A 24,923-nucleotide genomic window follows, 5' to 3' on the forward strand; every position below is an offset into this window, starting at 1 on the left:
TGGATCGGCGAGGATCGTGCAGTGGATAGTTGGGAAGGACAAGGACAGGCCGCGTGGGTGTGACCCAGTTGTAGGCTTGAGACTGGGATAAGTTGGGGGAGGGGAAATGAGCAAACTGGTGAGATCCATTAATTCCGTGTGGTTGCAGGGTCCCAAGGTTGAAGATGATGTGTTCTCCTCCTGGCGCTGAGAGTGAGGGTTAGGCGATGGAGGTGCTCCCAGGCCTGCATGACCTGGGTCGAGTGGGAGGGAGAGTTGAAGTGTTCACCCTGGAGGTCAGAGGACAAACGTGGCACGTGCCACTGTGGCTGACCGCTCTGTAGTTCTGTGTTTAAATTCTAAGCTTTTTGAGTAGTGGTTTTGAGTCCAAACACTACAACACTCGTTGATGTAATATGTTACTTCACTTTCTTGACTCGAATCTCCAGCATTTACAGTCCTCATTTTCGCTATACTGATGTCTAACATCGGCAATCTCACTTTCTAGACTCTAATCTCCACCAATTTGCAATCATGACTTTCTCCTACACAATTCTTTTACGTTTACTTTAACACCGGAAATGGGTTAGTAGATACCGCAGGACAAGAGTTACATCGAGAGGAAAGGTAATTATGGGTGTGACTTAGGATGCACAGACTGGATAAGGCAACTTCTAGGGATGGGCATAATTGAAATGTGTGGGTTGTTCATGGAACAGCTTCTGCGTGCCCTTGATAATTATGTACATGTTAGGCAGGGAGGAGGTGATCGACTGATGGAGACGTGTTTTATGAAATAAGTTGAATCTCTTGTCAAAAGGATGAATGGAGCTTACGTAAAGAGGACATGTGAAGGCTCAGTGAGTGCAGTTGAGAATTACATGTTCGCCAACAAAGACGTAAAGAGAGAGCTAGGAAGAGCCAGAAGGGTCCATGGAAAGTCTTTGATAAGTAGGAGCAATGAAAAACCTAAAGTATGTCAGAACTAAGAGAATGACAAGAGAAAATTTAGGGTTAGTCAAGGACCCTAGTGGGAAGTTGTGCGTGGAGTGTGCGGAAGTTGAAAAGACACTGACTGAATGTGCATCGTCAGTTTTGCCACTGGAAAAATCTTATGTTGTGGAGGAGAATTTTGAGATTAAGGCTATTACACAAGACGGGATTGAGCTTGACAAGGAGATGATGTCAGCAATTGTGGAACGTGTAAGGATAGATAAATCCGCTGAGCTGGGAGTCAACCTGCTGCACTATGGGCAGCCAGAGTGGAGATTAGGGGAAGTTTGATGTTGCTTTTTATTCCGTCATTGTCTAGAGGGGTAATACCAGAAGACTGGAGAGAGGAAATGCTGTCACCTTGTTCAATAAGGTTAAATGAGACAACCCAGTTAACTATTGACCAGCGACCCTTACTTCAGTTGTGGCTGAAGTGTTGAAAAGGATCGTAAGAAACAAGACTTATAATAATCTCTAAACGGGTAATTGGATTGGGGATAGTCAACAATGTTTTGTGAAAGTTAGGTCGTTTCTCACAAATCTTCTTCAGTTCTTTCAGAAGGTGATTAAAGCGGTTGTTGTGGTGCATTTGGATTTTCGTAAACACTTCGATAAGGCTCCCGTGGAACTCTATTGCAGAAAGTACGGTGGTGTGGGACTGTGGGTAATGTAGCGGTTTGGATCAGTGATTGGTTGAAAGAAGACAGAGGGTGGTGGTTGATGGGAAATGTTCATCGTGTAGATCAGTTACTGGTGGCGTACCACAAGGCTCTGTTTTGCGGCCACTGACGTTTGTCATTCTTATATAAGATCTGGATGAGGGTATGAAAGGATGGACGAGTAAATTTGCGGATGACATTAAGGTCCATTGAGTTGTGGATAGTGCTGAAGGATATAATAGAGTTACAGAGACACATAGATAAGCTGCAGATTTGGGCAAAGAATGCAGATGCAGCTGAATGCGGAAAATTGCGAAGTGATTCACTTCAGAAGGAGTTACAGGAATACAGGGACCTCTGCTTATAGTAAGTTGCAGGGTAGTGTGGTTGAGCAGAGAGGTTTAGGCGTCCATGTACGTAGATACCTGAAATTTGCCACGCAGCGTGATAGGTTTATTACGAAGGCATAAGATTTGTAACTTTAAATTGGTCGATAGATTGAGTTTTGAACCATAAGGTCATGTTGCAGCTATACAAAGCTCTGATGCTGTCGCACGTAAATGTTGCGTCCAGTTCTGCTCACTGCATTATAGGATGGACGTGGAAACATTGAAAAGTGTGCAGAGGAGATTTACCAGTTAATATCTTATGAGGAAAGTCTAAGGGATTAGAGGCTGTTTTCGTTACAGAGAAGAAGTTTAAAGGTGACTTAATAGAGACATACCAGATGATCAGAACATTAGATAGGGTAAACAGTAGACAGCCTTTTTTCCTCGGTGATGTCTAGCACGAAGGGACAAAGCTTAAAAATGAGAGGGGCAGAGGCATGACAGATGTCAGAGGTATTTTCTTTACGCAGAGATTTAACTGCATGCAACACTCTGCCTGTAACAGCAAGAGAATCATTAAATTTACGAGCATTTAAATGATGATTGGATATACATAGGATGACAAGAAAATAATGTCGGTTCGATGAGCTTCGCATTTGTATCTCAGGTCGGCAGAACATCGAGTGCCGAAGGGCGTTATGACGTTCTATGTTTTGTCTTCTATGATTCATTTGTGAACGACCACTTTTGTTCCCAAAGCCATAGCAGTTTTGCTTCACTGAGTTTGATGCGTATCCCTCTGAAAATTTCCCTTTGCTTTAGTTATCCAATGTGAGCAAACGTTATAAATGTACCTGGACTCACTCCTTCCTCTAGTAGGTCAGTCCACGTCCATATGTTTGTGAAATAAAATTGCCTCTGTTTTTCATTAAAAATCTTCCTCGTCTGACCTTAAAATTACTCCTTGGACTTTTTAGGTCCACACGTAGGAAAATGTTCTTGTTAGTCACCTGGTCTTTGCCAAGAATCCTATCACAATTCTCCACGGGTGGTCTCACTCGCACTTTGCATTCTAATTATACAACCAGTTTCGTATAAGAATCAATATTCGTTTCACCTTACTGATTGCTTGCTTCACACGTGTTAGTTTTCATTGTTTCATGCGCGAGTGACCCGACATCCCGATGTGTTGCAAATTCCTGCATATTTCCACAATTAAATCATCATGATTTTACTCTTTTTATTTTTCCACCATGGTCAACATTTTTTCAAAGTACAGTCCCTTTGTCAACTTTATGCAATTTACATGAACAATCGAAATCACTGTGCAAACTTTCTTACCTTGCAACTTAAGGTTACAACTATTTTTTGCAGTCTGAAAATTTGACTACGGTGCGTTTACTTAATTCTTCCAATTGATTAATACATATTGCAAACAGTTTAGATTACGGAACCGTGTGGAATTCCACTGACTAAACGTTGACAATCCGAAAAAGAAGACCTCTTGTTCAGTTCCGGTTTCCCGCATGTCAAAGAATTGTCCAACCAGACTGAGATACTTCCTTCAACATTCCCAGACCTGATCTTAAGACTTCACCATGTAGGAACATGCTTTTAACCTGCACCCGTAATACTGCACGTCATTGCTTTCCAAGATTTGTTCAATTGCTTCTTCAGAGTTTCTGTTGACCCACCCTCGTACATTATTTCAGGTCCAAGATTTCCCTGTGCAAAACACTTACAACGTGAAATTCCGCCTTATTCAAATGTTCTCGTATCAATATTTATTTACATCTTTGCCCCATGAATTTTCTTCATAAATCTGTCAAAAGATGCATTGTGTGGAGCGTAGCAACTTGACAGGAGACGTTATTAAGGCTTATAAAATAATGATATGCATAGATAATGTGATTATCAATAGTTTTTATATTCACTCAGGTGGGGCAATTCGAAAGTATTCCGATTTTTTTTAATGGAGAGGAGAAAGAATTAAAACTGAAACAAAGCCTTTTTTGCAGAGAGTAGTTAGTATGTGGATTGAACTTTCAGACGAAGTGATGGATATGGTAGAGTTACAATGTTTAAAGTATTTTAGATAAGGACACCAATCAGAAACGTGTGGAGGGGTGAGGGCCAACCACAGTCAGTGGCATCTAACTTGGATTGGAATTATGGTTGGGCATGGAAGGGCTGGATCAAACGCTCTGTATCTGTGCCTTCTGACTCGATGATTCGATAATCATTTCAGGTTTCGAAACAATCTCTACATTTTTTGCACTCCTCTCACAGTTCTGAATATTTCAATTCGATCTCTCCTGTGACCCTTCTATTGTTCAAGGAGACAACTTGAGATTTCCCCATCTATTGCAGAAGTTCGAATTGTATAAACCTTGCTTCATTTTCTGAAAGCGCTTCTTAACCATGTCCAATACTTACTAATACTTAATTCTGGATACCAGAAAGTGATACGGTAATAAAGTATTGAGGAAATTTTGATGTAGGTACAGAATGATATGGATTACATTGGCACGTGTGATTCTGATCAAATAACTGGGGAAAGTAGGAAGTAATGTTTCTCTTCAATGCTCATGTCCTGAAATTCCTGCCAAGTTGATCTGATAATCAAGATAACCTGGCCATGGAGTGCTCAGTTATAATTCTTTCTTCAAATGCAAAACAATCTATGGAAGGCAATCTCATCTACATCACTTGTTGAAAGTGCTCCTGATTATTTCGCTTTAATGAGCAACTGCATGAGAGAAACTGAGGAGCAGGTGATTGAATTCAAGTTGCTTCATTTGATTGATCCAAGATTTCACATTCCCGAAATAGAATTCCATGACCCTCCTGTAGAACTGTCTATTCTTCAAAGTCACGAACTGTTTATGCAATTTTAGAGATGCTTGTGTGGGACTGGATATAACAAAGTTCAAGATCACATGACATCAGGTTTTTTGTTCAACGTGTCTTTTTGGAAGGACAAAGGAAGCGCTGCTCCTTCGTCATGTAGCTGTTGCAGTCGGATTATAGGATACAGAATTTTTAGCAAAATATCAATAATATCATACACTGATGCAATATATTGAACTAACCTGGATTGTTCTTCAGTCTTTCATATTTTCGAATGGACTGCAGGTTTCAATTAATCCATATATGAATCCCAGAACCTCTTTCACGCCATATGCCTGAGATTACTTAAAGTTTCATAAAAGGAAGACCACACCTTATTTCAGAAAATATATTAAAGGTGTGTTGTCAGAGTGTGCATATATTCCAATCCTGACTATTTCTAACGTAGGATTTTATAAAATGTCTCATGGCTTATAAAAAATGAACCTGACTGCATGCGGATTTTATGCATTTTCAACAAAGTTGAATGGTTTCTGCAAATGCAATTCATCCCATCGACTTACATGTGTGTGTCTGTGGTTGTGTGTGTGTGTGTGTGTGTGTGTGCATATGAGGGAGAGAAAAAGTGAGAAAATGTGTGTGGTAGCGTTTGTATGCATGCCAGATAGCGTCTTTGCGTGACAGTGATGGAGAATAAGACTGCAAGATTTTGTGTGTGTGTGTGTATCTGCCTGTGTGTCTGTGTGTGTGTGTGTGTGTGTATATATATATATATATATATATATGTGTGTGCCTAAGAGAGAACGTGCATATGAGGGAGGGTCTGCGTGAGTGTGTGAGTATGTACCAGTTTGTGGGTGAGTCTGTTTTTATTTGTGTGTAGATTATACTATGTATGCAGCTTAATTAACTTGGCAGAATAATCTCGGTTTCTTTACTTCAGAGCATAGAAATTTGAGTGAGGGACCTAAACCATTTATGGATCTATAAAGACCATGTATCAGATAAATAAAATAAAAGCGAGTTCTCTTAGCTGAAGGATGAAGACAAGGTGTCGCAATGGAAACGGGCCTTTCATACAAACAAATGTATCCACCAACACATCCCGCTGTCTATACCTGTAACCCTGCATTTTGCATGGCTGAGTCATCCATTGTTTCCCCTGAAACCATGGGTAGATCAGCTTGGCCATTCCAGCTAAATTCAGGGAGATTAAACTAATGCAACAGGGAGATGGACACTTCAATTGCAGTTCCATTTTACAGAAGGTTGAGAGTAGTGAGGTCAAAGACAGGTTTGCAGGATGTTGTGTAAATGTGTTGCAGGATGTTGTGTTAATTCCAGCAGCATCCAGAATAGGGTGCATGAACATGGGTTGGGACCTGACATTTCGAATTTGTGACCAATTCATAGACATGGCTCGAGGAGGGACAGGATTCGTTGTTGCAGAATCCAGGAATTAAATGTAACCACAATAACAGAGACGATGATAAACGATAAATTTTGCCATGTTAATCAAGTGTAGTATTATAGCAGCTGAGAAAATGGTTGAAGACTCGCCCACTGAGGTAGATTGGGCTCAGTTTAGAATCAGGAAAGATCAGGTCACCTGTTGTAAGGTTTCTACTGACCTCTGAATTGTTCCAGGGATGGAGAGGAGAGGATAGCAAAGATGATTTTCAAAGGAATGCTTGTAACAGAGTAGTTGTCGTGGGTTCTTTACCTTTACCATATTGAGTGGGAATAATATAGTTCAAGTTTTTTTACTTGGGTCAGTTTTTGTTGAATGTGTATTGGAGAGTTCTCTGACACAGCATGAGTTTTAGGCATCTAAGAAGGAAATCAGTTAAATGGAATTTAAAAGAAGCAAACAACGCAATGCCTTCATAAAGGCATTGAAAATCGACCAAGCATTTGACGCTTTTAGGCACTTATTTTGAAGCAGTTATAAAAATCAGTTTTTGAAGCAATTAAAACTCTTGTGAAGAGCAGACAATTAAGGCTTTAAGATTTGCAGTTGTACTGGAATATGATAAGGAGCTGTATCATAAATAAATTTGGTGTTCCAGCACCAATTTTGGGGAATATAAATTGGTGAAAAGAGAAATCCTCTGGTCTTAAAGGAAAAGCCGATCTCATTGAAGACAAGCTGAAAATTGGGAAAAAGAAAACTATGAGGCCCAATGGGTGGTAAGATATCTCGAGTGTTTTCACTGTAATAACGTAGACACATGAAATTGAAGCATTGAATGCTTCGAAGAAAACCAGGTGAGAGCCCGACAGGTTTATGCGAAAACATTACCTTTCGGTGTTGTGTGGTTTCTAACTTTGTCCAACACAGCCCAACACCGGTTCTTCCGCATCATAGAAAAATACACTGGGAAGACAAATGCTGGAAAACAGGATTAATTGCAGAGTTTTATTGAATTCGCAAAGAACAGTACATTGAAAGTTAAAAAGCTGCGAGAGAATATGCAAACTTATCAGGAAACTGGTGAGAATAAAGTGACAGATCTCTTTCCAGATTTCACTTCCGTAAGCAATGCTTACTCACTGGCATCAAATAAATAAGCATTTTTTTAAAAGTGCTATTACAATCAATCTTTGAAAGTGTGAGATAAGGAGACATGTAATTCGGAGGATATTTTGCTAAAATAATGTTGAGCTTTATGGAATTCATGGCGAGAAGAGCAGTATTCATGACGTGGAATGGAGTTCAAAGATATGCGTTTTAAAGTAAAAATGCGACAGCTACATTTCAAACATGGCCAGTAATGTCATTTCAGGATTACGCAGTTTTGTGGTGTGGTGTGCATCAACGATCTGGCAATTTTCAGTCACACGTGTAATAATTAACTGGAGCATCAATCAGAATTGGTACATTGATTTTGGGAGGTGTGTCTGGTTATAAAGATGCTGAGGAATGAGTCAGCACAAGTCCAGGTTACCTCCCTGACGATATAGTTGGACATGGATATATGACACCACGGGATGTGAGAAGAAACATAACTGGAGAGTTTCCAGGATCATTGATGAAGCGGAAAATACCACGATTTCTGGGAACGACTGATTTAATATCCGAAGTTTGGACTGAGGATTAGCTGTCTGGTTGTTCTACCGACCGACGGTTTGAAGAAGTGAGGAATGTGATAATGCATTCAAAGCTGTGAAAGCTACAGTTAACATTGACCCAATGTTAGCCACACTTAATTGCGCAAAGCCATTCAAATTTGCTATTCACATGAGTGATATTGGTGTCATGGCGATACCTCGAATGAGGATGATAAGAAGCTAGACCTACTGGATATTTTTTGAGGAAAATAAATCATCATTAAGAGAAATATTCTACAATTGAGAGGGACATCTTGAATTTTGTGTAGATGTTTCAACATTTCAAAATTTACTTCGCTAGTATTGTGTGGGAGACAATTACTGATTTATGACTGATTCTATCCCTTAACGTTTTGGTGAAAGAAACGGTAAATATACAAGGATATAAACTTGGAGCTTACAATTGTAAACATACAATTTGAAAATTATACAAACGGCAGGTTGAGAGAACAAAATTGCCAACGCATTGTCGTAATGTGGATGAACATAGACGATGATATTCAGGGGTGTTAGATACAATGGATTGACATGGACTGTAGTAGGTATAACTCGCATGCCTACCGTCAATATAATGTGCATGCATTGTCAGGTTCGAAAAATGGCAGACCGATTTTGCTTAGAAAGTGAAGCAATCTTTGTTTTCAACGAAGGAAGCATGGATGTACTATGGCTTTAAGCGCTGTATGTTTCTTAATAAAGCGTAGTTGAAAACATCGAGCACTCTGCTTCAAGTCAATTAATTCAGCAACCTGTGAGTGTTTGGTTCTTTATCCTTTCAAAACTGGAACAACTAAAGTAAGCTGAATGCATTCGACCATGCTTCGCGATCTTCAGGACTTTTAGGTTAGCTTCCAGTCGCAGCACTGGGCACTTGACGCTGGAAGTCGAAGCTCTGTTTCGACCAGCTAAAAGCTGGGGTTCTCATAATGTTGCTAGAGATATATTTGATGCGATCTGTTTTACTGACTGTGCCATGCAGAGGAATGTTACTATACTGGAGCAGATATTTAACAGCTGTTTAGTATTTTGTAAAATATTTCAGTAGATAATCCAATCCTTTTTGTTTCCTCTGGTTTTGTCTTTGCGTTAAAGGTAGGACATGAATAGCGCGTATTTTCCTTCATGCTTGATTGTTTTGCACAATCAAATTTCATGTCAACGCAACGCCTGGTACTTGACTTCAAGATTAGAAAACTAACTGTCTAAGGTATTCATTTGACATATTTTGAGTTGGGCTGTTCTCGTCTATTTCATTGTAATTACATTGTCTATTCCAGTACCTCCTGTAAGGTGTGCAAAGATATCAATGTCATTTTCGGTTTAATGTCATTTACAGTTTTTATTATTTAGTTTGGTGATGTGCACTGATTCTCTGAAACGAGAGTCAGGCGACATCTCTTGTAGTGTCAGTTAAATTCCATCAAATCGAAATACCTTCATCCATAAAGGTCCGTCTTCCCTCAGCATCACTGATCAGTCAGCACGAAGAATCTCTTTCAATGTTGGATGGTGTGCTTGGGCAGGACAAAATTACCAGGGAATAAATTATGACGGGTCGGACCATGGCTCGCACGAAAGAGCCGACAGACTCTGATATGCATGCATATAATTTTCTTAATGTATCAGGTAAGAAGACATATGGAGGTCTATCCTTTAATAGAGAGTTTAAGAGCCGAGAGGCAATTCCGCGAATGTACAAAATATTCGTTAGGCCATAATTAGAATATTATGTGTAGTCCCAGAATCTATGTTGCAGGATGTATGTGAGTGCACTGGAGACGACGTAAAGGATACTTTGAAAAATTATACCCAGGATGGATAGTTCCAGTTGTGAAGTGAAATTGGAAACACTGTTTTTGGTTCACACCAGAACAGGCAACAATGAAAAGGGGCACTATTGTGGTGAAGAAAATTTGGAGATGTAAAGATAGCGTGGAGATGACGAAATATGTCCGCCAAAGGATTAATGACAGAGATGCATAAATTTTACGAAAGCTGTTGCAAGTTTTTAGAAGATTTGAGGAAATACAATTTCATTTGAAGGGTGGTGGGCAACTTATTTAATGCTTGTATGGCTGCTGGGGGTAGAAAACCTCGCAACATTGAAGAAGTATTTAGAGCGTTATTTGCAGTGCCAAGGGGCTGAGAATTGCATTCGAGTCGTGTCGTAATTGCATTCCATCAGTGCAGACCTAATTGTCCATTTGTTTTACAGTGTTGAAGGTCTTTGGCCTCTATATCCAGATAAAGAAAGATATTAGTTCACGATGTGTTACTTTCTGCAGATTCTTAAGAAGTTGACAGTTCTAAGTGATTTGAAGGTTATTCCCTGCTTCATTTTTCTAAATCTCCCCCAACCTGTGGTCAGGATGAGAAGCATTCAAAGTGCTGTTTCTGTGTTTTGTGGATCTGTGACTCGCTGATACTTTTTGGAAGGAACTTCTTAGGTACCTGAGCTCACATGTCCACCAATTGTGAATATATTAAGCATTAAAGGACTCAAAAAATAACGGTGTCGAGTTAACTCAGGAACATTAAGGATCCGGCATAGTTGAAAGAAATGTGATGTTGAAGAGATGAGTTGTATCAAAGATAGAAGGTGGGTTGCATTGTCGGTGGATGTTACAAAGAGGAGGCAGGTAGGAGAAACTTAGGAGACGATTACATTGAATGAGAACATTGTTGTGTCCATGTAAGGTTTCATATGGAATGAGGATGTGCACTGTTTTACAAGATGAAAAAAAGGAAGGTTGGTTGATTGCAATGTATGACACAGAGAGACTCAGAGTTGCAAAGCCGTAAAAGATGACAGTCAGCAAACTGAGTGCAGCGACTGGAGCATGCAACAAAGAAACAGCGAGTGTTTTCGGGACACAATGAGATTTCAGAAATTTAGAGAGATACTGAGAAATCTATCGTGGTTTTTCAGAAATGGAGGCGAAAGTGAGCTGGAAGAGGTGAGATTGATTGGAAAGGGTACAGGTTCTGGAAGAGTAAGACAGATAGTGAAGGATATTAGGAGTCGATGAGACAACGGAATTTGTGGGCCAGCACAAGGTCTGGAGATGATAACGAAGCCTGGAGAATCTGCAGAAAGTGTCAATATTTTCTCTGGTGTTAGAGTCTTTGTGTGTCTTTTGATGTTGCAATATCCCTGAAAGCCATTTTTTGCAGGACTTTCTCATTGTTACTGCGACATATATTGTTAAGAGATGGACACGACTAAGAAACTGAAAGATTTGCATTACTTGAAGGTGTTAAATGAAACAGGAAACTGTCGGGGATATTGGAGGGGAGATTGTCAGTGCTGGAGGACGTAAATGTGGATTCCATTTTCGAAATGTCAGCTATACAGAGATGGAGAGTTTTGCAAGATCTGAAATGTCGGATGATGACTGGAAATCTTTCAGTTTTTTAAAATATTGCAAGACTTTGAGCGTTGCAAAGATTTGGTGTCGTAACAAAGGCTTTCAAGTCGACGATATCAGAGCACAGGGAGGAGAAAGTGTGAAACAGACTGAATGTAAAAGGATTAAATTCTTCAGTCCCCTGAGGCTGTTGCAAGCTGAGTGCAAAGGAAGGGCAGCACATGCGCGAAACCTCGACGGCGTTGCTGAGTGTTAAGGATAGTCATATTGTTCACCCTCAAGTGTATGAGTTTAGAATGTAGAAATCTCGTCACTCATACCTTTCCACCATTCAACTTTCTACGGTATTGCTGCATACGAAGCACGTCGTAATTATGAACCACGTTTCCACTAATTTCAATTGTGCTGTTTAGTGAGAAATTGAATTATTGTTGTACACAGATACTTCACTGCAATCTTGAGCTGTTCCCTGAACTTAGCCTGGGTCACTCCATAAATTACTGTATTTGTGCAGCAACTTAAATTTCTCAGCATCAATCCAATTTCTCCAAAGACATACGATGAACTGTTGTAATTCAAGGGATCAGTTCCTGTAATTCTGTAGCATATGAAATATATAACACGGTTTAGCCATAGAAGTATAAAGCTTCCCGATATAGTAAACAGTAAAATTGCTGATTTCTTTCGGCTTTCCATTTCTATGTCTCTTCCCTTGCCGTGACCCTTCAAACACTTGCGCACTCGACTAGACATTAAAATGTATCGGACTGTCAGAGCGTTAAGCAGGAGAATTAAAGTGAATGGGAGCAATGGCGTTAAAACTGTATCGAGCCAGTCAAATCCCAACCATGAAGGATCAGTGTAATAGCTTGGTTCCGTATGACATTACCATGGTACGTTGTCAATGATCATTCCAGGTTCATATGCAAAGTAGAATGGAACGTTTTTGGAACAAAGCAGAAGGCTGGTTTCAGCTAAAACCACGCCTGCAGTTTTGCTGGTGCAATCTTTTGTTTTCAGATTCTGGCAACAAATGAGGACAAATCGATCAAACGTAAAAGTCACAGTATACCAGACGGAACAATCGGCAGCTGCACGAGCCAAGAAATAGGTCACACTGCACACTGGAGTGATGTCGAGAAAACATAATGGGAAATAATAATACCTGAATTGCCTCAGCACTACTTCTGCAATGATGACCATTAGATCAGCTGCTGCCATGGCTACCAGGTAGCGAGTGGTGCAGGCTGAGAGGCCGCACCTTCCCCGGGATAGTATAGCAATTGCCACCAGGTTTACTGCAAAAAATAAAGAATTGGAATTGAAATGGTCTGTTTCCAAACTGTATGGATTCATTTCATACATTGCATGGAGATGTTGCTGAAAGAGGCAGGGAAAAAATGTGAGGGGATTTCTATTGATAGGCGAGAAGGAGATAGATACTCTGTGCATGCAGGTCTGAATTCATATTCTTAAATTGTCAAACCGAATATTAAGTACTCAAGGCTGTAATATAGATAGATGGAAGATGAGGGAGGAGGTTGATAGGCAAGCACTGCAACTGATGTGGGAAAGATCCACTTTGGGGTGCTGGATTGGTCTGAGGGTGTGAAGTCATGCGAGGTTAGGAGAAGGAGCACACACTCTCCTTAGCTTAGTTCTGAGTCAGTGTTACTGAATCAGAAACATTAACTGTGATTTGTCTGTACAGATTCTGCAAGACTTGCCGTGCTTTTCTGACGTTTTCTGTTTTGCGTGGTTTTGTTGCATCTCCTTCATGTTGATTTCCCATGTCCACACCATCATGTCTGCGTTTCAATGGCGTTTTTTTTTGGCAGACACAGTGGGCTATTTTCATATATTTACATATTTTTGCTGGTGGTCTCTTGGCTAATGGCAAGAAAATTGGATTAGAGGAGTGAGAAAGTTGTTGCTGGGGGGCACTGATATGTTGGGACAAATAGCCTTTTTATATGCGCTAGGTCTCCGTGACTGTACATCTGATTCTCGGCTCACGAATAAAACATTTTATTCCCGCTCCTCTTATCAGTAGTGCTTCTCTTTCTCTCTTTTTTTAACTTTTCTATTTAATTCTTTCAATTTCCCAAACCTGCACCAAGTAAACAGCATAAATCCAATTTCCACGTTGATTTATTTGCTCACACATGATTAACCTTAATACAGATGCAGCCAGACCTGTTCAGTGTGTCCATGAGATTATTTTATGTTGGTGTTGCTGGTGTCCTTTTGTTTTGACATCAAATTTCCATTGGGCATAGCTCCTCTTTGTGCTCTAGGTTATTGCACATTGATTTATGAAGGGATAAGCTTAGCTGAGCAGACATCTAAATGGACGAACGGAAAGTAGCCCATTCTGCAAAATGATCCACCATTCATAACATGGAACAGAATTAACCAATTGGTGAGATTATAAATACCCGAAATCAGAAAGTATAGACATTTTCTACGAATTACTCGACGGCCTGATCTGCAAATACATTTCTAACTATTGATCACCCAATGGAATGAATACTGAGAAGCCAATCAAGTCTTCTGAATTACAGAAATTACCTTTTGAACTTAAAACTTTAAATAATAATTCATAACCGGAGAAATATGTCTAATACCGTGGTGAAAGAGTGAAATCTGCATGCAGATCCCTCACACGCAAGTAATGAACATCACCAAAATCTCAAAATACCTTACGCCATTGCATTCAAAGATCACAAGTGGTTGCTTCAGCCTAATAGTACCAAACTTCAGTCAAGGGGAGAACTTGAGAATAAGGACTAACATGGCAAGTTTCATGGAACTGAACATTCGCTGTTGGCAGGAATGTGTACTGTAAATCAATTGTACAACTAACTGGGGGAAAAGAACCCTCAGATCTATAACATTGGAAAAGTTTACAATCACTTACTTGGAACACCAATGATAGCCAATATGGTGTAGTATATTTTTCTTATGTTGTCCATTGATCGATGCACTTTCTGAGTGAAGTCGCCTGCACCCTCGTGACAATCTCTCTGTATTGAACTGACGGAAAAATATGCTGGAGTCCACAAATCATTACTATCAAGTTTAGGAAGAGGAAGCATATCCAAAGCAAAACAGTAATTCCCTTTCCCACCCTAATGCAATTTCAGAACTGCTCGGTATTTCCAATGCTTTCTGATTTGAATTGCGTCCTCCAACACTCTGAAGAATGACAGTCACGAGCATTTAATTAGCAGACAAGCATGACCGCTGGGACACTTGGTGTCTCAAATGATTCCAAATGCTTATTTTATAACTATAATTGTTATACTGAATAATGTAAGCAAACATATGACGAAAGTACAGTGAAATCCCTTTTTCTATAACGTTTGCAAAGTTTGAGAAGTTCAATTGAGAAGCATATATTTAGATGGACACTTGGAATGCAAAGATGTGCAAGGCTGCAGAGTTGGTTTGGTGTATATTTTTCCCATCCTGACATTGTGGATCATGAGGCCTTTTTGGCTGTAGTATGGATTGTTTCGATTTTTTAATCTATATGTTTCCCATCAACTCCAGTTTAGCTCTCTGGTGTTGAATGCAAGCAATCTTATTGAACAAGGTCACACCCAACTTCATGGTGTACATTTCTGCACCCCCACGCAATGCCCATTTTCTACAGGGTAATTTCTGAGATAGGGACTTTACTTTTCATTCTTTAATTATTGCATATATATTCACAACCCTGGCTTGTTTGATTTGTTATTATAAATAAAATGTTAACTCGTTAAACCTTCAAACTTCACATGAAAATATATAAAGCACTGAGCATTGGCGAATAAAAGTTCTGATTGTTTCGTTTTAATCATGCATTTTCTAAGATGTCTCCTCTCAACTGTAATGATTCACTGCACATGTCATCAAGTCAATCTCTAGTTGGCACACAGAGTCGCTAATGTCTGTTGTCGAACTTAAAACGGTAGACAATAGTAATGTTCTTTAGCCCCACAATGTTGTGGCGAGCTTTAATCCTCGTCTGAGTTTAGACTAAATTAGTATGTTTCATTGTACTATCTTCTATGTACCTATCCAAGAGTTGCTTAAATGCCCTAAATGTATCTAATCTTACTACCACTGCTGACAGTGCATTCCACGCAGCCACCACTCTCTGTGAAACAAAACGTTGACATCCGACATCTCCCATAAATCTTCCTCCAATCACCTTAAATTTATATCCACTTTCAGTAGATATTTCCACCATAGTCAGGTCTCTGTCTATCCCCTCTGTCAATGTGCCTCATCATCTTGTATACCTCTATGAAGACATTACATATCCTTCTTCACTCCAATGAAAATAGCCCTAGATCCTTTAACTTTCTCAATAAGACCCGCCCTCCAGTCCCAGAACAAACTCGTAAACCTTCTCTGCACTTTCTTACTCAAGTTTCCACATTTTTAAGGCGGACAGAATTGAAAACAATAGTCCAAGCATAGTCTCATCGGGTTTTTTTAGAGCTGCAGCATAAATTCGCAGCTCTTCAACACAAGCCCACAGCTCATAAAAGCCAAAACATCATATGCCTGCTCAACAATAATGTTGCCTTGAGTGGTAATTTAAGGGATCTGTGGTCTCAGGCCCTAAGATCCCTCTGCCCCTCCTCACCGCAAGCATTCTGTCTTTAATCCTGTCTCTGCATTCAAATTAGAACATCCAAAGTGAAACATTTAGCAATTTTTCAGGTTGAATATCTTCTGCCTGTTATCAGCATTCTGCTAATGACCCGCTGCAACCGAGAGTAAAACTTCACACTGTACACAACTCCACACAACTCCACAAAACTTCGTGTCAACGGTAAATTTACTAACCCACCCTTCCACTTCCTTATCCAAATGTTTCCTAAAAGTCACAAAGAGTAGAGGTTCCAGAATTTCTCCCTGCGGAACACCGCTGGTCACCGAGTCTTAGTCTGAACGTATTCCATCCACACCAACCTCTGCCGTCTTTGGGTGAGCCAATCTGTATCCATGCTGCCTAACTTCACTGAAGCTCATGCCTCATTACTGTCTAAATAAGCATACAATGTGGAAACTTCGCAAATGACTTGCTAAAATTCATGTTTGCCACATCCACTGTTCCACCATAATCAATTATTTTTTTACATTATCGAAGTATTCAGTCAGGCATTTGAGGCATGACGTGCACCTCCCAAATTCAAACTGGCGATCTCGAACCAAATATGGTTTTCCAAGTAATCATAAATCCTCTCAAAATCGTCTCCAATACTTTGCCGAGCAGAGAGGTTATTAACCATAATGAATTATTTACCTTCATACACCCAACTCGTGTGTTTGCTTTTCTTGCCACCAAATTGCTTTGCAAATCGGTAAAAAGAAGTATGATAATGATTCCTAAAAGTTGCAGCTGTGAAGGTATTGCAGACACAGAATGGAATACAGACTCATCCCATGGCAGGTGCTGGAAATTTATACTCTGTGAAAAATATTGCGAGTCTTTTTAAACTAATACGTGTTCAGCAAGTAGTAGAGACGCTGAAAATGATTAAACCCATGAAATTAAGACAGATCCAGAACAAATGTATGCCACATTCCAATGCAAAATCATGAACCTAACACGGACCCTGTAACTCGCACAGGTCTGGGACAAATGAAAGCCCTGAAACGAGTAATAAACGTTCAAGTGATGCTTGCATTGATTCTGATAAAGGCCCTGATTCTAACAGAATATTGAAGACCAACAGACCCAACTTGTCTGTGTCAACCATGCTGCCATTGTAATAAAATCTAGTCTTGAATCATATGATCAACATTCCCCTATTCCCTGCCTCTTCAGGTTTGTATCCAGTTCTCACTTAACTGTTGTTACCTCATTTGCTTCTCTCAAGCACTCTGGTAGTGCATTTGAGGCAGCTAACATCTGCGTGAAAAATACACTACCTCACGCATCTCCTTTAGCATCTTCACCCCGGGCCTTTAGCTCAAAGCTACGACCCTTACCATTTGATATTTCCATCCTGGGGACCGGTTTCGACTACCCATTCGATCAATGCCTTGCATAATATTATGTACTTCTCTCAGATTGGCCCTCAACTTCCAATGCTCTAGCGAAAACAATCTCAGATTGTCCCAAACCTCCTGAAATGTGATAGAGTTCAATCCAACAGAATTCCTGAAACCACGTTAGTAAACTTTCCAAGGTCCATATCCTTCCTCCTACCGGGACCAGAAGCCCGCAGGACAAATGCAGCCGAACGGAAGTTTTATCCGGCTGCCAGCTTTCCAACATTTATACTCTATGCAACCACCAATGAAGGCGAGTATGTTTCCTTTACCACCTTGTCCAGTTGCGTTACCACTCTGGAGCCCAACATCCTTGTGTATTTCAATACTTCTAATGGTCCTGTGTTTAAGTTATACACACTTCTTCTAGTCCACTTCAAGATCCATCATTTAATATATTAACGGATTAACCACCATTTGACAGTGTTGCATCCAATATATCTATATTTCGCTGGAGCATTTGGTAGGGTTCGCCATTATGCAAAAATCCACCAATATTCTTATCTTTCTTCGATGATTAAGTTAATTTTGTTTTAATCATGCAAACGTTCCGTGGATCCCGTTTGACTTTACATTCTAGACCGCCCAAACATGAGAAACAGTGTCACAAATTTTAGGAAAGTTTATGTGGATAATATCTGTAGCTGTACACTTACCAAACACTTGTGTCTCTTCCGCATAAGCTGAACCAAATGTTTAAGACACCAGCTTCCCTGCACAAAGCCATACTGACATAAGTTACTTCTTTTCGAAGTGTAATTAAATGCAATCCCTGAATCTAATTCAGAATGTAATTTTCATACGGACCGTGAAACGAATACAGCCCGGGAAAAAACTGATGCAGAGTCCAAAAATAATTGAAATCAATAAAATACTGACGCTAAGACAGACCCTGAAACTGATAGAAATTTTTCAACTTGCATAAACCTTTACAGTGATCCAGATTCTGAAACCAGGGCCCAACACTAATTTAATAGAAACTCTGAAAATGATACAGATCCTAACAAAAACACTGACCCTTGAAATGATACAGAATCCACGCACCCTGAAGCAAATTCAGATTTTGACTGTTATAAGCATCATGATTTCAATCTAGATTCTGAATTTCTGAGAATTGACAGTCAATTTTGGAAAATCTGGACACGAAATTCTGATTCAAATTTTAAAACATGTGTAACTGGAGTTAGCGGTGAAAAGTATATATTTTGTATTACTGTATAATCACATTTGGGCTCATCGCTATGTCACAAATCACATCTATGACCATGTTTTCGCTGGCCCTGGAAGTAATTCCACACAAAGAAACGATCATACACTTAATTCATGGACACTCTGTGGAAATCATCGGACGTCACCACCAAAATATATCAAAAAAGATATGGTCTCACATGTTTCTCAAAATGGCAGTAACGAGGCCATCATGCGGAAGTCCACATGGCCAAAATTTGATTTCTAAGAGCGTACCTGTGGAAGATATTAAATGGAGCTGTTCCTCCAATTGGAAGTCGTTTTACGCCTGCAGTTCTGCTAACACTTTCAATGATATCAACAAATACAGACATAGGGATCTCTGAAATTGGCAGGACAAATCAACAAGTTATTTTATAAGGTAACCAGGATGCGGGCCTTCATCAGTTGTGTAATAGGTTGGCAGAACATGACAGAGCGTCATATAACAAGACGTGGTTTTACTAAAAAGGGTGTAATGCAGATTCAACAGGCTGTTACCGGGATGGGATGTTTCAGCCATGAAGAGAGGCTGCGTAATCTTAAATTGTTCTCTTTAATTCTGAACATTTGAGGGGCTTAGTGACCGAAGTCCAAACGATTCCGAGAGAGATAGTCTCGATGGATAGAAAGCAAATGTTGACATTTCTTGAATGATCAAGTCAGGTTTAATAACCCAGGAGATTTTCAGAAGATTTGAAAAAAAGAGATCTTACCACACGTGTGCTGGACGTCTGGGATGCACTGTCTGGAAGGATAGCTATAGAGTTATTGAATCGCAGAATCAAACAGCTTGGAAACAGACGGTTTTGTGTAACTAGTGCTTGACGAAAATAATTGTAAACTAAACTCGTCCGACTTGCCTGTCCCAAACCAGATTCCCACAAAACATTCCTATTCATGTACATATATAACTGTTTTTGTAAAGGTAATGTCGTAGAGAATTGTTGAGAACTGCTAGGAGACGAACAGTATTCTTCAAGAAGATAATATTTTATTTGCAAACAAAAGCTGTGACAACCAACAAGCTAACGCTTGATTGTCCACGAACCTCGGGGTGCGTTGATCTTGAGACATTTTTGTTATCATGTTTCCTTCTAGCTTATCAGCGTGTCCAACGGTGTTAGTTAGGGTTATCTCAGTAGACATATACAGGCTTAGTTCCCGTTAATTCTTTTTAGATTACAAAATTAGATTAGATTATTTACAGTGTGGAAACAGGCCCTTCAGCCCAACAAGTCCACACCGACCCGCAACACACCCAGACCCATTCCCCTACATTTAACCCGTCACCCAACACTACGGACAATTTAGCATGGCCAATTCACCTAACCCACATATTTTTGGAATGTGGAAGGAAACCGGAGCACCCAGAAGAAAACCAAGCAGACACGGGGAGATTGTGCAAACTCCACTCAGTCTCTTGTGGCGAGAATTGAACCCGGGTTTCTAGCACTGTGAGGCAGCAGTGCTAACAACTGTGCCACCCACCTCTCTACTTCCGCCACTATAATCTTTACTACATTAAACTTAATCTTATTCTAATCTGTCATGATAGATATTTGCTCTCACATTTACCAAAATGGTCTTTAATCTCAGGCTAACCCTGCTAGCTACTAATTCAGTAAGTGCTGTCACATTTTGACACAATGGTCTCCAGCAACCTGACATGCTGACCCTGCTAACGGCTGATTAAATATTTACAATTACGTCCTTCCAACGTTGATCTTCAGCAGGCGAGTCTACCTTCACTGATTGTTGCTATCTTATTCCGTCTCAATGATCTTTCAGCTTCAGCCTGACTCCGCTAATTGGTGTAGCCACATTCCACAGTCCCTTTGATGCATCATCTCGATTAGTGTAACATTTCACCGACTCCTTGCAATAGTTTACTAATGGTCTTTATGCTTTAGCCCTTCTCATGCTTTTATACTTGTTATTTCCCATAGGAACTGGTATAGCCGCAAATATCTCATCTCGCGGATGTTCCTTCAACATTGAAACCATCCTCTGTTGAAACTATTGCCTCACATTTTCTTATATCATCAGCCTTTCACAATAAACTGTGTCCCGAGTCTTGAAAGTCAATGCAAACAACACAACATTAATTCTATCCACACACATCTTGATTTTATAAGTCTCTATAAGCTCATATGTCCACTTCTTATATTCCAGTGAGAAATATCCCATTCTATCCAGCTTTTCAATGTAACTCAAACCTTCCACAGAGCAGCATCTTTGTCAATCTCATCTGAACTTTCTCGAGTTCAATAACAGGGCGAGCAAAACTGAACACAGTATTGCAGAAGATGTCTCAGCGATACTCTGTTCAATATTAACGTGACATCCTAACTCCTACTCTCAAAGAATTGAGAGGTGGGAAACCTCAGAGAATTTCCAGAGTACTACTTTGGCTATGGAAAATGTTGTATCATTCTGAGCTGCAGGGCTCCTACAGAAAACGTAGGCTTCCTTTTGGTTGCCTTATATATGCGGAAGAGAAGATAAAAATAGACTTCTTATGCTGGAAACAAAAACAGACAATCAGCCATGCAGCATCACGATGTGGAGAAGTCGATTTTCCAGATCTAACGCATCTTCAGGACTACGAGTAGGTACAGGGGAGCTGCAGACAATGGGGGTTGCAGGGATACGGTGGTGAAGTGGGGATAGGTAAAGTCATGTGGAGGGTACGAACTGTTTTGTCAAGGGGGAGGAATGAATCTGGTTGGTGGCAGGGAGGAGTGGATGGGAGGCGGCGCTGGGAAGGGAGTCCACGTATGGGAAAGGTGGTTATTTGAGATTGGATAATTCGATGTTGTCTGCTCTGAGATGTTGGCTGCCCAATCGGAAGATGAGGATTGGTTCCTTCAATTTGCAGTGTGGTTCGTTGGGAGGCCAAGAATGATCATGTCAGAATTCTACCAATTCCTGCACCTCCACTGCATTTGCTTGGACGAGGAGGCATTCCATTCGCGAGCATCCCAGATGTCCACCTATTTCGACCTGTAATGGAAAATTAACAAAATTAACATTTAATCTGATAACCAGATACTCTAACATTTGAAAAATGATGCTTTACTAAACTTAAAACTTTCTGATACTTCGCTGAGGTCTGCAGTCGAGGGATACCTTGTTTCTACGGAACTTTGTAAATATTCAACAAGAGAAAAATATAAGAACAGTATGTCCACAACAAGGAAATGAAAAGAATAACAACTAAAATCTTCACAGTCTTTGTCTTTGAGAGCGTGATAAGAAACAGTGTAAGACGAGTATATGAATTAGGCTCAGGGCCCTTGAACAAGGCATTTTTGTCAAGTGCATATGGTCCCTCTGCAATGCAGCGGTTAAAATTATTAAAGCTCATTTTGATTGCTCTTGTGAATAGTTGAGTCGAGTCAATTTAATTTCAACAACAGTAAACTTGGGGTTCGCCCAGCGCCCCATCACGGATTAAGATTCTGAAGATTCCCAGGAGATGCAGGCGGCAGCGCCTTGAAGGTCTTTTACTTCATCTCGATCGCTAAATTGGCCCCACTGCGTGAGAGGTCTGGGAATCTGTGGATCGTCCCGGCGCCGGGGTCTGGACTGAATCGGGTCGGGGTAAGAGTCGTGGCTTAAGTAATCCTATACAGAGACACATTCTAAGCGAATAAATGAATCATGAAAACGGTTCAGTAAACTCTCACGCGGCATTCGATCAAAACTAAAGAGAAAGGATTGCCGTCTCGAGAATGTTTGAGAGACAGCAATTTAAGGGCGGTTTTCGAACTGGAACAAACACTGACTTAGTTGGAGTCTCCAAAAACGTGCCAGGTACGTGGTTTCGTTGTTTATTAAAACCAAAGAGTTGAAGCGGACCCGCCCAATGCGAGAGGAGATCATTGGAGGTAAAAAGCAAGTCAAAGGGAAAAGGATAACAGTACCGTAAGTGAAATAGAGAGAGCTGAACGCTTTTTCAGTAACACTGAAAATGGGCTCCGACAAGAGCAAACAAAAAGAGGGTACACAGAGGAATTTGAATGGCCAACCAAAAGTTTATTACGTGATAAATAATTATGGCCCAGAGTCTCTAAAGCAGTTAGAATTAATGATCAAGGAATGTGGTTTTCCGGAGGGGGGATATTTTACTAAAAGACAGTTGGAAATTGAGGTTGGAGGAGAGAGAGAAGGAGAAATGGAAGGGAAAAATAGAATCTGCGAATTTGATGCTTATAACGTGTAGAAGGCTGAGGCTAATATCAGAGAAAGGAAGCCTCAAGTAAACTATGGATCAAATATGCGTACAAACACTCGTGCACACGCAGATATGCCCGGTAAATAACCGAACAATGCTGTACAGTCTCTAAAGTCTGTTCAAGTCCCTGACCTTGATGACTGCCCTCGAAGACCTGCAGCCCCCCTACGAGAACCACCTGGCGAAGGTTCCAGCCAGCAGACTCCACCTCAGGGTCTGCTAAAAAATCGATAACAAATCGTGCGTGCAACCAACTGAAGCAAGAAGCCCCAAATGATAATGGCCACTCCAAGACAGAAAGTCATCCAGGGCCTGCTCGCAATGTCCCCAGGTTGGATGATGAGTCAGACGATGAGTGGTTTCGCGTATGATCATCTTACCAGGTCGTTCTGCAAGCCCAAACGGTTGAAGTTGCAGTCCAGAAGGGTGCACAGTGCTTTTCCACAGACCATGGACCATGAAGGATTTGGAAAGTGCCAATGGGCAGTTGCCTGACCCACGCGTGGTTGGAGGTAATAAGTTCGCTGAAGAAGTGACAAAGGTCTGTACCGAGTTCTGTCTCACGTCACGTGAGACGAGACCACTCCTGGGACGAAAACTGAACGTGGATGTCACCAAAATCAAGGATACATGGCCAGCCGTAAACGTCCATACCAGATGAACCGACCCGCAAGCAGGAGAGAATGGACACTTTAATGCTTTTGTTGCAGCACTGGCTAACGCTTGTAGGGAGGCATTCCCAGTGCAAATGGAAATGACCAAAGTAACAATATGAAAACAACGAGAAGGTGAGACAGTGTCCCACTACCTTATTGGCCTCACTGAAGTCCATAACGCCATAGTGGACTGAGACCACCTGAAGACATAACGGCTGCAGAAATCACGCTGTATGAAGCACACCTGCGGAACAGCTTCATCAAAGGAATGGAGGGAGAAAGAACGATAAAGGATTAAGACACATGTACTACCTGGGAAACAGGAAAGCTGAATTTGATAGAACAACATGTGTTACATGCTGAAAAATTGCTTTCCCAAGAGAAGGATAAGTGGAAACTAAAGATTGAACAGCAAATACATAAAGCTCAGCTTATTATGATGCTGATGGTCGCCTAGCCGTTGGAGGGAGGTGCTACAGAAAAAGAGTGCAGAAGAGGCGCTGGCAGAAGGAGATCTGGCGAGTGCTTTGTTTTTGGAGCAATGGCCACTGGGCGTGACAGTGCCCTCGCAGACAGCCATAATTGGCCCTGGAGGCTGGACAGCAGGGTGCCTGATGAGGAAGGCTGATGTGGAGGTGGGCAGTCCACAAGGTAAAGGTAAGCCTCTTTCGCTTTTGCTTGGAAATGAAGACTCGCTAATGTTAATCTCTTCTCCTAACCTTACGGGCACTCTAACATGCCCCAGCCCCATACTGAGCGGTGAGATTTGAGAGCGTGGACTATATGTTCAGTACAATAATGATAAGTATACGTCAATGCCTACCTCTATCATATGTGTGGAAGGTACCCCAGTTATCGTTTTTGGTAGATACAGGGGCATCCCTGAAAGGCTTAGTAGTGACAATGGAACACCAATTGTCAATAATGCCTTACAGCAAAATCAGTGATTATTTGGGAATAAACATGAGACAACACTGTGTCTACCACCCAGCGAGCGGTGGGGCAGTGGAAAAAGAAAATGCTACCTTAAAAAATAAATTGACAAAATGTTGTGAGGAATTAGGGATGGCATGGACAAAGGCATTTCCAATTGTGCTGATGTACATGAGATCTAGGAGGAGAGGAAGGGCTAATCTTACGCCTTTTGAAATTTTGATCGGTAGGTCGCTTAACACAGGAATTGGCCCGAGACCAAAGGTAAGACAGATAACAGGCCACTGTGAGGATGAGATGTTGTTTTACTGTATGAAACTCTCTACACTTTTGTTCGAAATGCAGAATCAAGTGAAAGCAGCACTACCCCAACCAACAGAAGGGAAGCTGCACGATCTAGAACCTGGAGACTGTATAGTGGTGAAAGACTTCAGGAGGAAAAACTAGAAAGCGAAGAGTTTAATGTAGCGTCTAAAATGCTCCTTACAATACAGGCAGCTGTTAAGATCGCTGGCTTTTAGCTA

The 24,923-nt window shown here is 40.8% G+C and overlaps 1 pseudogene; it reads right to left on the reverse strand.

Moving 5' to 3' along the window:
* Positions 1 to 11,685: 11,685 nt before the first annotated feature.
* LOC148142082 (putative G protein-coupled receptor 139) lies at positions 11,686 to 14,270 on the reverse strand (annotated as a pseudogene).
* Between the last annotated feature and the right edge of the window lie 10,653 nt (positions 14,271 to 24,923).

Source organism: Chiloscyllium plagiosum, unplaced genomic scaffold (assembly GCF_037043375.1).
Source record: "Chiloscyllium plagiosum isolate Xiang-an unplaced genomic scaffold, Cpla_swu_hap1 HiC_scaffold_31, whole genome shotgun sequence".
NCBI lineage: Eukaryota > Metazoa > Chordata > Chondrichthyes > Orectolobiformes > Hemiscylliidae > Chiloscyllium > Chiloscyllium plagiosum.